The 13208-nt window shown below is 40.6% G+C and overlaps 1 protein-coding gene across 4 annotated transcripts in view; it reads left to right on the plus strand.

Moving 5' to 3' along the window:
• Positions 1 to 13208, plus strand: part of ADRA1B (adrenoceptor alpha 1B) — a 183755-nt gene that overhangs the window by 141942 nt on the left and 28605 nt on the right. The gene's annotated exons all lie outside the window — the stretch shown is intronic.

Below are 13208 nucleotides of genomic sequence, written 5' to 3' on the forward strand. Positions count from 1 at the left end.
CCAAGGATACAGCCGAACATCCTACAATGCACAGGAAAGCCCCCCACAGCAAAGAATAATCAGTCCCAAGATCTCAATAGTGCCAAAGTAGAGAAAGCCTAATATAAAGCACACTATCACAAGGGCTTAAAAATACTTATTCAATAAACAATAATGATTTTTTTATTTGTTAAGATATTATGTTAGACCCTTCCATGTGCATTATCTCACTAGTATTCCGTGAGTTGCCCTTCTTGGTAAAAAGAATGATGGAAAGCAAACACTGTTGCTTCTGCTTGTCTGAGACTATCTGTCCTGCTTGTTAAAGTGGTAAACTTATTGAAAATATAAAATTTCAGGCTGATAGATTAATTTGGAAGTTGTTACTCAGAGCCTAACCCCTCCTTGTCTCTGTAAACCACAAATATCCCTTCAACCTAAGCAGGCCCAAGGACTGGCATGGCAAAAAATTAAGGCATCATAATTAAGCCTTTTTGACCCCTGTTCACAAGGACTGGATCCCAAAATCTCAAGAAACTACAGAAGCGGGGTAGAATATGGGGAAGAGGAGAGAGGCCAGAGCTCTGCTTCTCTGATTCACCCCAGGCTCGGATGGACTCCAAATGTTCTGCCCAGGGATTAGAGCCACTGTTACGCACAGAGAGTACCCACTATGAAAGGCCTTTGCACTGAATCTCTAAGTGTGGTCCCCAGCCCAGCAGTATCCACATCACCCAGGAACTTGGTAGAGATGACACCCCAGACCTACTGAGTCAGAAACTGGGGGTGCAGCCAGGCAATCTGGGTTCTCAACTTCTCCAGGTGATTCAGATGCACACTCAAGATTAAGAAGCAATAACGTAATAAGATCAGATCTCACTTTCCCTGTGGGTCCATTTCCTGTTGCCCACGGCCCTCCCTGCTGTAACCACACAGCTCACCAATACCTATTCCGAAGTGGAGGAGCCACTCCTTACTGGCATTTCCCCTGGGCTGGAAGCTTCACACATATTCTTTAACTTTCGCAAAAATATAAGGAAGATACCATTATTCCTTTTTCCAGATGAGAAAATCCCAGCTGAGAAACCTTAAACAGCTTGCCCAGGGTCATACCTACAGAAAAGGGCTGGAATCAGGATCTGAATTTAGGTCAGCCTGCCACCAAATCCTGTCCTCTTAATGATGACATCGCACTGCCCATGGATGATGAAGAGAGACAGAACATGAATAGATCAAACCTGCTGGGGCCAAATTGTAAGCCTTGCCAAGTTAGTCTTTAGTGCCCCTCAATCCTCTGTCCTGGGGTTCGCCTGCCTATAGGTGATCCCCTGGGATGCTTAACCCCCAGTGACCTGATACTGCCCCCTAGAAGCCAAGGCTGCCCACATTTCAGTGCTCTTCTAGCCTTTGTCTGATGTCCTGGGACTTCAAATCCCCACTCTTCCTCTTACTAGCTGTGTGACTTTGAAGCTGACTCAACCTCTCTGTGCTCCTGTTTCTCATCTGTAAATCAGTTATAATAATACATTCATATCAAGGTTGTTAAAAGGATTAAATGGGATAATAAATATGAAAATATCTAGCCCAGTGCCTCATGCATAGTAAAAACTAACTCTTCTTTTGTTTTTTTTTTCCCCCATGCTTTACACACTAACAAATATCAAAACTACTCAGTCCAGGGTTGATTCTACTGCAGTCTCATTTATTGGCCAATTAGCTAATATGAGGAGCTAATCTTCACTAAGGTATTAATTCATAATAATGGTTTTCTGTGTTTGCCTCCAACATACCATTTGCACTTCAACCAGGGGCCCTAAGTCCTTGAAATTGTACAGCTTGGGAGGGATTAATGATGGAAGTATTAAGGAATATGGAAGGCCAGTGGGAAGCCTCTCCCCATCCTTCATATTGTTCCAATTCAACTCTAATAGACAGGGAATCCCAGAGAAATGGGAAATGGGATAAGAAAGGGAAGTATGCCTTCAAGGTTACACCTGGCTTTGAAGAGAAAAATGAGCTCCTGGCATCTGAATATCAGGATAGGTGGGAACAATGCAAAAAAGGAAGTGAAATCAAACACTAATGAGCCGTTTGCCAACATTTAACACAATTGCTTGGTATCTGCATAGTTGAATGTAATAAAGCTTCATTAAAAAGTAGTTATAACAACTAATAAGACTAATTAAATTACCTTTCACTGGGCAAGCTGCTTGCGAAGTCCTAATTAGGTTATTTGCTGCCATTGGCCTAGCCTGGGAACAAAAGAAGATTCTCTCATGTCTTCAGGGATGCCTAGAAAGCCAGATCTCTAGACTCATGCAAGAAATGCTAAGAGGCTCTAAATCTGGGGGCAGCTGGTCTGAGACTATCTTAGCTCTCCAAAAACCATGATGTGTGGCCAGAGTGAAATCCCTTAATAGGTCCCACTGCTCTTAGGAGCCAGACAGTTTAAAAGATGCAAAAGATATTTAAAGATGGAAATTCTAAGAATTTCATTTTACAGAAGAGGGCCTGAGAAGTGATTTATTCAAGGTCTTCCAGCGAGGAGCAATGTGCTCTTCCCCCAACCTCCTCCCACTACGGTCTGGAAAAGACACAGAACTTGGGCTGCTAGCATGGATTTTCATTTGGGAAGAGAGAGAGAAACAAAAGCACTGGATTCTCAGAGGCTCCTATCTTTGAAGCCGTGTGTGTGTGTGTGTGTGTGTGTGTCTGTGTCTGTGTCTGTGTGTGTGTGTCTGTGTGTTGAGAGTGGTTCAGTCCCAGGTAAACTGAAGACCTACTTACAGTGTGGGTTGAGCCCTCTCCAACACTGTCTTTGCATTGGTGCCACAATGTCTTCCTAAAACACAGATCCGGTCACGCCAGCATCCTGCTGAACTACCCAGCGGGTAACTTCTGAGTCCCTGAGTGTGGCAGAAAAGTCTCCTCACAATTGGGTGCGATCCTCCCTCATCACTCAAGACTGAGCTTTGTGCTCAACAAACAGGAATCCCAGCTCCGCCCTCACTAGCTAGGCAGCCTTGAGCAAATTATTTCATCTCTCTCAGCTTCCACTTTCTGCCTATAAAATGGGGATGACATTTTACTTATCAGGGGAATAGGAGAATTAAATGACAATAAAGCAGATAAGCTACCGTGACCTGTACTATTACCTCTCCAGCCACACAGGAGCACTCTCCCTTCCCTGAACACACCTGGCTCCCTCATGTCTAAAACCTTTGCACATGCTCTTCCCTCTGCCTGCAACGCCCCTCACCCTCTTCTCTGCGTCATGAATTCTTCCAATTCAGATGTCCAGCTCAAATGTCATTTCACCTTTGCAGTCTTCCACAGCTCCCCATGCAGTGGCTACTCCTGTCCTGTGCTTTCCCTGGCCTCGCTTCACCCCTATCAGAACCTTGTCACACTGGGCTGAATGGGTTTTTGATGTCCTTCTCCCCCAGGAGTCTGGGTCTCACCCAGCACAGGCCTGGCACACAGTGAGAACACAGTAAGTGAATAAAATCTTATCACAGGTACTATGAGACGGGACTGTGAACAAGGAACAAGATTGGTTCCACTGTCACTTTTGCTCCTGTCCCCAAAGCTGAAATATAAATAAATTCCGTGTATGTGCACAAACACACACACACACCCCTCAAGATATTAGCAGTAACTACCTGTAGTTGTTTTTGTTTTCTTCTCATGCTTCTCTATGCTGAATATGTATTGCTCTTGTAATAAGAAACTAAACACTTCTTGAAATCGAGTGAGCTGAAAGCATAAAGGAGATACACAAAGGGCTGATTTTCCAAACACATCTCTGAAAAAGTTGGGAATTTCCTGAATTTCTGTGTGGTGCGGTTCTGATTTAAGGCCTTGTGGTCTCTGAATTTCTTCTGTGTGATGTCTGTGACAGGAGCTAGTTTGGAGCTGTGAGGTGCAGACCAGAAAGCAAGTCACTTTCTCAGTATCTTTAAGGTGACCTTTTGGGGAACCATGAGATTTTACAGACAGGAAAGAGTAAGTACTCTGCTGTCCAATATAGTAGCCATGGGCCACAGAAGACAAATCCAACTTATTATTCATTAAAATAAAATAAAATTAAAGATTCAGTTCCTAAGTCACAGGAGTCACATTTCAAGTGTTCAGTAGCCATATGTGGCTGGTGGCTACCATACTGGACAGCACATCATTGCAGAAGGTTCTGCCAGACAGCACTAAATTATTGTGTTTCTCAGCTTGCTCCAAACATGGTTGGTGATGTCTCAAGAGAATAAACACATCAGTTTGCCCTATGAATATGTTATTTCTTGCTTAAATATACATAGATATAGATATAGATATTCGTGGCAGTGTAAAATGATGCAGTGACTTTGGAAAACAGTTTGGCAGGTCCTCAAAAAGTTAAACATAGAGTAGCCTTAGGACCCAGCAATCCCACTTCTGGTATCTACCCAAAAGAATTGAAAACATATGCTCACACAAAAATCTGTGTGTGAACGTTCACGGCAGCGTTATTCATAATAGACAAAAATTGGAAATAACTCAAATGTCCATCAGCTGAAAAATGGATAAACAAATTTGATATATACGTACAATAGAGTATTATTTAGACAAAAAAAAGAATGAAGTACTGATATATGCTACATGGATGAACCTTGAAAAGCATATGCTAAGGGAAAGAAACCAAACAGGTCACATATTTTGTGATTCCATTATACGAAATGTCCAGAGTAGGCAAATCCACAGAGAGAGAAAGTAAATTAGTGTTTGCCAGAGGCTGAGGAGAGGGGGAGATGGGAGTCACTGCCAATGGGTACTGCCAATGGGTACTAGGTATTTTTTGAGGGTGATGAAAATGTTCTGGAATTAGCTGGTGGTGATAGTTGTACAACTCTGTGCATACACTAGAAACCACTAATTGTACACTTTAAAAGGATGAATTTTATGGTGTGTGGTAAGTCTCAGTGAAGCTGTAATTTAAAAAAAAAAATACTCTTCTAATTGGGAAACAACCTAAATGTCCATTTATATAGGCAAGTGAGGAAAAACCCCTGACACATCCATACAGTGAACTTCAATGCAGCAGTTAGAAAGAATGAATTAGATGTAGGTCAAAAAGATCTTCAAGACAAATTGTTGCAGGGGGAAACAAGTTTCAGAGAGTTGCGTATAGTATAAAATGTAACATTAAAAAAAATCCCAAATATTCTATTTCCTATGAGTGTATGTATGAAAATACAGGCATCTTGTTGCATTTCTCTTCATTGCACTTCACAGATACTGTGTTTTCTACAAACTGAAGGTTTGTGGCCACCCTATGGCAAGTGTATGGGCACCATGTTTCCAACAGCACTTGCTCGCTTCGTGTCTTCTTGTCACATTTTGGTAATTCTCACAATATTTCAAACTTTTTCATTATTATTATATCCGTGATGATGATCTGTGATCAATGATCTTTGATGTTACTCTAGTAATTCAGTGGCGGGGGGGAGGACACAAACCGTGCCTGTGTAATTAAGACTTAATCAATAAATATTGTATGTGTTCTGACTGCTCCACCCACCGGCCAGTCCCCCGTCTCTTTCCTTCTCCTCGGGCCTCCCTATTCCCTGAGACACAAGAATATTGAAATTAGGACAATTAATAGCCCTACAGTAGCCTCTTAAGTGTTCAAGAGAAAGGAAGAGTCACACATCTCTCACTTTAAATCAAAATCTAGAAATGATTAAGCTTAGTGAAGAAGGCATGTGGAAACCCAAGATAGGCCAAAAGCTAGGCGTCTTATACCAAACAGTTAGCCAAGTTGTGACTGTAAAGGAAAAGTTCTTGAAGAAAATTAAAAGTGCTACTCCAGTTAACACAAGAAAGATAAGAAAGTGAAACAGTCTTACTGCTGATGTGGAGAAAGTTTTAGTGTTCTGGTAGAAGATCAAACCAGCCACAACACTGCCTTAAACCAAAGCCTAATCCAGAGCAAGGCCCTCTCTTCAATTCCATGAAGGCTGAGAGAGGTGAGGAAGCTGCCCAAGAAAAGTTTGAAGCTAGCAGAGGTTGGTTCATGAGGTTTAAGGAAAGAAGCCGTCTCCACAACATAAAAGTACACAGTGAAGCAGCAAGTACTGATGTAGAAGCTGCAGCAAATTATCCAGAAGATCTAGCTAAGATCATTAATGAAGGTGGCTATACTAAACAACAAATTTTCAATGTAGATAAAGCAATCTTATGTTGGAAGAAGATTTCACCTAGGACTTTCATAGCTAGAGAGTCAATGCCTGGCTTCAAAGTTTTGAAGGACAGACTGACTCTCTTGATAGGGGCTAACGCAGCTGGTGACTTAAAGTTGAAATCAATGTTCATTTCTCATTCCACAAATCCTAGGGCCCTTAAGAATTATGCTAAAATCTGCTCTGCCTGTGCTCTATAAATGGAACAACAAAGCCTGGATAACAGCACATCTGTTTACAGCATGGTTTACTGAATATTTTAAGCCCACTGTTGAGACCTACTGCTGAGGAAAAAGATTCCTTTCAAAATATTACTGCTCATCAACAATGCAGCTGGTCACCCAAGAGTTCTGATGGAGATGTACAATGAGATTAATGTTGTTTTCATGCCTGCTAACACGACATCCGTTCTGCAGCCCATGGATCAAGGAGGAATTTCTATTTCAACTCTTACTATTTAAGAAATACATTTCATAAGGCTGTAACCAGCATAGATAGTAATTCCTCTGATGGATCTGGACACAATCAATTGAAAACTTTATGGAAAGGATTCACCATTCTAGATGCCACTGAGAACATTAATGATTCATGGGAATAGGTCAAAATATCAACATTAACAGAAGTTTGGTACAGTGTGGTATTGGCACAAAAACAGACATATGAATCAATGGAACAGAATAGAGAGCTCAGAGATAAACCCACACACCTATAGCCAATTAATCTTTGACAAAGGAGGCAAGATTATACAATGGAGAAAAGACAGTCTTTTCAGCAGGTGGTGTTGGGAAAGCTGGACAGCCACATGTAAATCAATGAAGTTAGAACACACCCTCTCACCATACACAAAAATAAACTCAAAATGGCTTAAAGACTTAAATATAAGGCATGACACCATAAAACTCCTAGAAGAGAACATAGGCAAAACATTCTCTGATATAAATCATACCAATGTTTTCTTAGGTCACTCTCCCAAGGCAATAGAAATAAAACCGAAAATAAACAAATGGGATCTAATCAAACATAAGCTTTTGCACAGCAGAGGAAACCATAAGCAAATGAAAGAAAGGACAACCTACAGACTGGGAGAAAATATTTGCAAATGATGTGACCAACAGGGCTTAATTTCCAAAATATACAAACAGCTCATACAACTCGACAACAAAAAAACAAACAACCCAATCCAAAAATGGGCAGAAGACCTAAATAGACGTTTCTCCAAAGACATATAGATGGTCAATAGGCACATGAAAAGATGCTCAACATTGCTAATTATTAGAGAAATGCAAATCAAAACTACAGTGAGGTATCACCTCACACCAGTCAGAATGGCCATCATCGAAAAATCTACAAACAATAAATGCTGGAGGGCTTCCCTGGTGGCGCAGTGGTTGAGAATCTGACTGCTAATGCAGGGGACACGGGTTCGAGCCCTGGTCTGGGAAGATCCCACATGCCACGGAGCAACTGGGCCCGTGAGCCACAACTACTGAGCCTGCTCGTCTGGAGCCTGTGCCCCGCAACGGGAGGGGCCGCGATAGTGAAAGGCCCGCGCACCGCGATGAAGAGCGGCCTCCGCACCGCGATGAAGAGTGGCCCCCACTTGCCGCAACTAGAGAAAGCCCTCACACGAAAACTAAGAGACCCAACACAGCCATAAATAAATAAATAAATAAATAAATAAATAAAGTATTAAAATAAATAAATAAATAAATGCTGGAGAGGGTGTGGAGAGAAGGGAACCCTCTTGCACTGTTGGTGAGAATGTAAATTGGTGCCACCACTATGGAAAAGAGTATGGAGATTCCTTTAGAAACTAAAGATAGAGCTGCTATATGATCCAGCAATGCCACTCCTGGGCATATATCCAGACAAAACTATAATTCGAAAAGATATATGTACCCCAATGTTCACAACAGCACTATTTGTAATAGCCAAGACATGGAAGCAACCTAAATGTCCATCGACAGATGAATGGATAAAGAAGATGTGGTACATATACATAATGGAATACTATTCAGCCATTAAAAAGAGAATGAAATAATGCCATTTGCAGCAACATGCATGGACCTAGAGATGATCATAGTAAGTGAAATAAGTCAGAAAGAGAAAGACAAATACCATATGGTATCACTTATATGTGGAATCTAAAGTATGACACAGAGTTATTTGTAGAGACGTGGATGGGCCTAGAGTCTGTCATACAGAGTGAAGTAAGTCAGAAAGAGAAAAACAAATACTGTATGCTAACACATATATATGGAATTTTAAAAAAATGGTTATGTAGAACCTTGGGGCAGGACAGGAATAAAGACACAGACGTAGAGAATGGACTTGAGGACACGGAGAGGGGGAAGGGTAAGCTGGGGCGAAGTGAGAGAGTGGCATGAACTTTTATATACTACCAAATGTAAAATAGCTAGTGGGAAGCAGCCACATAGCACAAGGAGATCAGCTCGGTGCTTTGTGACCACCTAGAGGGGTGGGATAGGGAGGGTGGGAGACAGACGCAAGACGGAGGAGATATGGGGATATATGTATATGTATAGCTGATTCACTTTGTTATAAAGCAGAAACTAACACACCATTGTAAAGCAATTATACTCCAATAAAGATGTAAATAAATAAATAAATAAATAAAATATGGCACAAATGAACTTATCTATGAAAGAGAAACAGACTCACAGACATAGATGGTTACCAAAGGGGAAAGGGGGTGAGGGAGGGATAAATTAGGCGTTTGGGATTAGCAGATACAAACTACTATATATAAAATAAACAACAAGGCCCTACTGTATCACACAGGGAACCGTATTCAATATCCTGTTATAAATCATAATGGAAAAGAATATGAAAATATGTATATGTATAACCAAATCACTTTGCTGTACATCAGAAACTAACACAACATTGTAAATCAACTATACTTCAATTTGAAAATGTTTTTAAAAACCCAGAAGTTTGGAAGAAGTTGATTCCAGCCCTCATGGATGACTTTGAGGGGTTCAAGACTTCAGTGGAGGGAGTCACTGCAGATGTGGTGGAAATGGCAAGAGAATTAGAAGTGGAGCCTGAAGAAGTAACTGAATTGCTGCAATCTCATGATAAAACTTTAATGGATGAGGAGTTGCTTATGGAAGAGCAAAGAGAGTGGTTTCTTGAGATGGGATCTGCTCCTGGTGAAGATGCTGTGAAGATGGTTGAAATGACACCAAAGGATTTAGAATATTATGTAAACTTAGTTCATAAAGCAGCAGCAGGGTTTGAGAGGACTGACTTCAGTTTTTAAAGAAGTTCTACTGTGGGTAAAATGCTATCAAACAGCATTGCAGGCTACAGAGAAATCCTTCATGAAAGGAAGAGTCCATCGATGTGGCACACTTCACTGTTGTCTTATTTTAAGAAATCGCCTCAGCCACCCCAGCCTTAGCAACCACCACCCAGATCAGTCAGCAGCCATGGACATCGAGGCAAGACCCTCCCCCAGGAAAAAGATTATGACTCACTGAAGGCTCAGATGATGGTTAGCATTTTTTAGCAATGAAGTATTTTTAATTAAGGTACTGTATGTACATTGTTTTTTTAGACATAACGCTATTGCACACTTAATAGAGTACATAATGTAAGCATAACTTTTATATGCACTGGGAAACCAAAAAATTCGGGTGATTCGCTTTACTGCATGTGATACTCGCTTTATCACTGTGGTCTAGAACCAAACCTGCAATATCTCCGAATGCCTGTACGAAGAAAAAAAACCAAAACTGTAAGGTTATTCACCAAAAAGATAACAGTAGCTACCTGTGAAGGAAGGGCCTGGAATTAGGGGCAGTGTTCAAAAGATAGGTTCTGAATTTTTATGAAGAAAAAGTATTCATTTATGTGTGTAATTAACAATTGTTAAAGCTCTCTTTATTAAAAATAAAAGCATAAATTAGATCATCCCTGTGGGAATAAAGAAAAATATAACAAAGAGCATGCTTCAAAGAAATAAGCTACCTAAGTATAATCAGATACTTTGTTAATTGACCTCTTATATTCTCCCAGGAATACAAACTTACTCTTAAACTTTGCCTATCCCTGAACCCTCTAGAGCTGAAAATACTCCCGTGGGGCTACTTCCTCTGGTTTCCCTGCTGGGAGAGCCCCAGACCTGAAGGGCCTGAGCTCCAACCTGATTAAATTTGTTAGTTGGATGATTTCCTCTCTGTGTCACCTGTCATCACCTCTCACTAACCAGCTCTATCTAGGTAAAACCTTGAAATTCTTTTATACTTCCTGTAGCCTATGCCTCTGCCTATGGTTAAGACATTGCATGTGACCTATTTAGCAGATTTTTTTTTTCAGGGTTTGTAGAGAAGAAGAGATTTGCTTTTCATTTGATTTTTCCCAAATTTTTTCAATCTTCTCTTCACCAGATCACAAGAAAAAAGATAAAATGAAAAAGAGCGCAAAGGAATACTTTCTCATTTTGTAGCTAAAATTCTGTGATGGTTTTCTTCCAATCAGTATATTATTACTAGGTGACTGACTTACGACCATGATTGGCTCTCATTCTCATTCATTCTCTCTCTCTTTCCCTGACTCTCACTCCCCAGTTTTATTTTTCTGGGTTTTCTGTTCCTTTCAAATCAGTAGCTGTATATCATTCAATGAGGGTCTTTACCCAAGATTTGCCCATTTATTTACATCACCGTCTTATAGAGACCACTTTTACCTTTGGGAACTTCTTAAAACAGATAGGTCCTATTCCCTCTGAACCTTTCTTTTTTTTTTTTTTTCCACACACACACACACTGTATTTTATTTTTACAAGAGATAAATAGACTGACACCAAGCATTGTACATGGATGACCACAACAAAAGCAACAATGATTGCAATTACCAAACATGAAACACACTCATACTATGTCATAATATTGACATTCAGTCCAGTAATCCTCCACTGTAACAGCTCCTTTACTTTGCAGTGAAAATTGATTTGTATATTCTTTGCCTCTGAGTCCTTGTGGGATTTTTTTTTTAATTCAAACAGAAAGTCACAAAAATTATACTCATCCTCATCAGTTCACTCAGTCCCATGTAATTAATTTTTTTTTCATCTTGATCTTTTGTTAGCACTTTTATAAGTTCATCAGTTTTTCATTAGAGTTCTGAAAATGCTTATTCATTCAGTTCAGCAGTACAGTCAGTTACCAGAAACCTGTACTTGTCAGAGTCTTTTCCATGAATTTCTTGAAGATGAAACCCTTTTATAGGAACATATTTGCAAAAGCATCAGAGTACACCCAGAACTGTCTGTAAATGACAAAAGACTTAAAAATGACCACAGTTAAAGATATGATGAAAGTTCATAACCCTCTGAACCTTTCAAGCAGGCTTTTTTTTTTTTTTTTTTTTTTTTTTTAACAAAACACTTCTAAAGATACCAATGTACTCGGGATGCCCCAGGAACAAATGATCCCATTTTTTACAGCGGAGAGCCTTGGCAATCTGCTTTCTCACCAGCCAACATCTCCTGGCCTGAGTGTCCTGCTCCTGTGTTTTCATTTCTTATATGTCTGACCCTGGCGCAGTGTCCCACAGGCTGCTCATTCTTCTAGATAGAAATTTCATCTGCCCTGTCTTTTGAAGAACGATCGGTAGCACAAGATCTCTGTTAATCAGTCAGTAATTGATTAACATGCAGAGAATGGCTAACAGCCAAAGAAACATCAGAATGATGTTGGGAAATCTGGTCTCTTAACATGCCACGTTACAATTTTGTCAAAGTGTCCCTAACAAAAGATGATTGCTTGCTCATGATAAATGAATCAGAGGCTTCTAGTAGGTGTAAGATTAACAAGGCCCTGCAATTAGCACCCAGCGAGGACAGCCACCGTTTGTACAATGTGCTGGGTGCTGTGCTAAGTTCCTCACGTACATTATCTCCTGCAATCTCCACAACAGCCCTAGAGATGAGAGACTTATTATTAACCCTATTTTACAGACATAGGCTTTGAAGTTCAGAGGTTGAGAGGCTTACAAAGATCCCATAGATCACATGTTAAGTACCTACTACATGTCATGGTCTCTTCTAGGCACTACGGCTCCAAGAGTGAATGAGACAGGCAAAGCCTCCACTTTCATGAAGCTGACATTCTTGGGGGGAGGGTATGGATACAAATATTCGATATGTAAGTGAAAATAATATATAATTGTATGTACTAAAGAGGTGGTGTACTAGAGGGGACAAGAAAGTGGCAGCCAGAGTGCTGGAGTGAAGAGAAAGAGGAGAGAGATGACAAAGGATGTCAGGTAGAAAGATAGCATGGACATTTTGTATGGCCTGCTGGGTCATGATAGTTTACAGTTTTCTCTGAGTGCAGTAGAAAGTCATTGGAAGGTTTTACAGGAAATAATATAATCTGATTTATGTTTTTTAAAGACCTCTGTGGGTAAGTGGAGAATGGATTGTAGAGGCTCAAGAGTGGGGGCAGGGAGGGCGCTTGGGAGGCTATAGAAGTGGTCCAGGAGAGAGGTGATGGAGGTTTGGGATTGTGCTCTGTCCTTACTTATAAAAAGCGAAACCGTCCAGGAAAAAACATGATCTAGGCTTTACAGAGAACCCAACCTTCCTTACTAAGCTGACGTGAGATATCTTCAGGCCTTGTCCCATCTCATGCTGAATGTGTGCGAATTATGTGCCACTTGTTTTTCTTTAAACTTTTTATTGAAGTGTGACATACATACAGAAAAGTGCACCAATCATAAGGGCAGAGCCCTCTCAGTTTTCACAAAGTGAACACATCCCTGTAAGCAGCACCCAAAACAAGAAAGAAAAGATTATCCACACCCTGAAGCTCCCCTCATACCCCCTTCCTGTCAATCTCTGGCATTCCAAGTATGTTTTTCCAGAATGACATTCTGTAAATCACTTTTCTCCATCTTGCTTAACCCATGACCCCTTTTTCCAAACTGAAAGTTGCATGCCCTCTGCAATCAGAGATTCTCTTATACAACCAGCCAAGAGATTTGAGC

This window comes from Balaenoptera borealis (genome assembly GCF_965194805.1).
Source record: "Balaenoptera borealis genome assembly, chromosome: 2".
Lineage (NCBI taxonomy): Eukaryota > Metazoa > Chordata > Mammalia > Artiodactyla > Balaenopteridae > Balaenoptera > Balaenoptera borealis.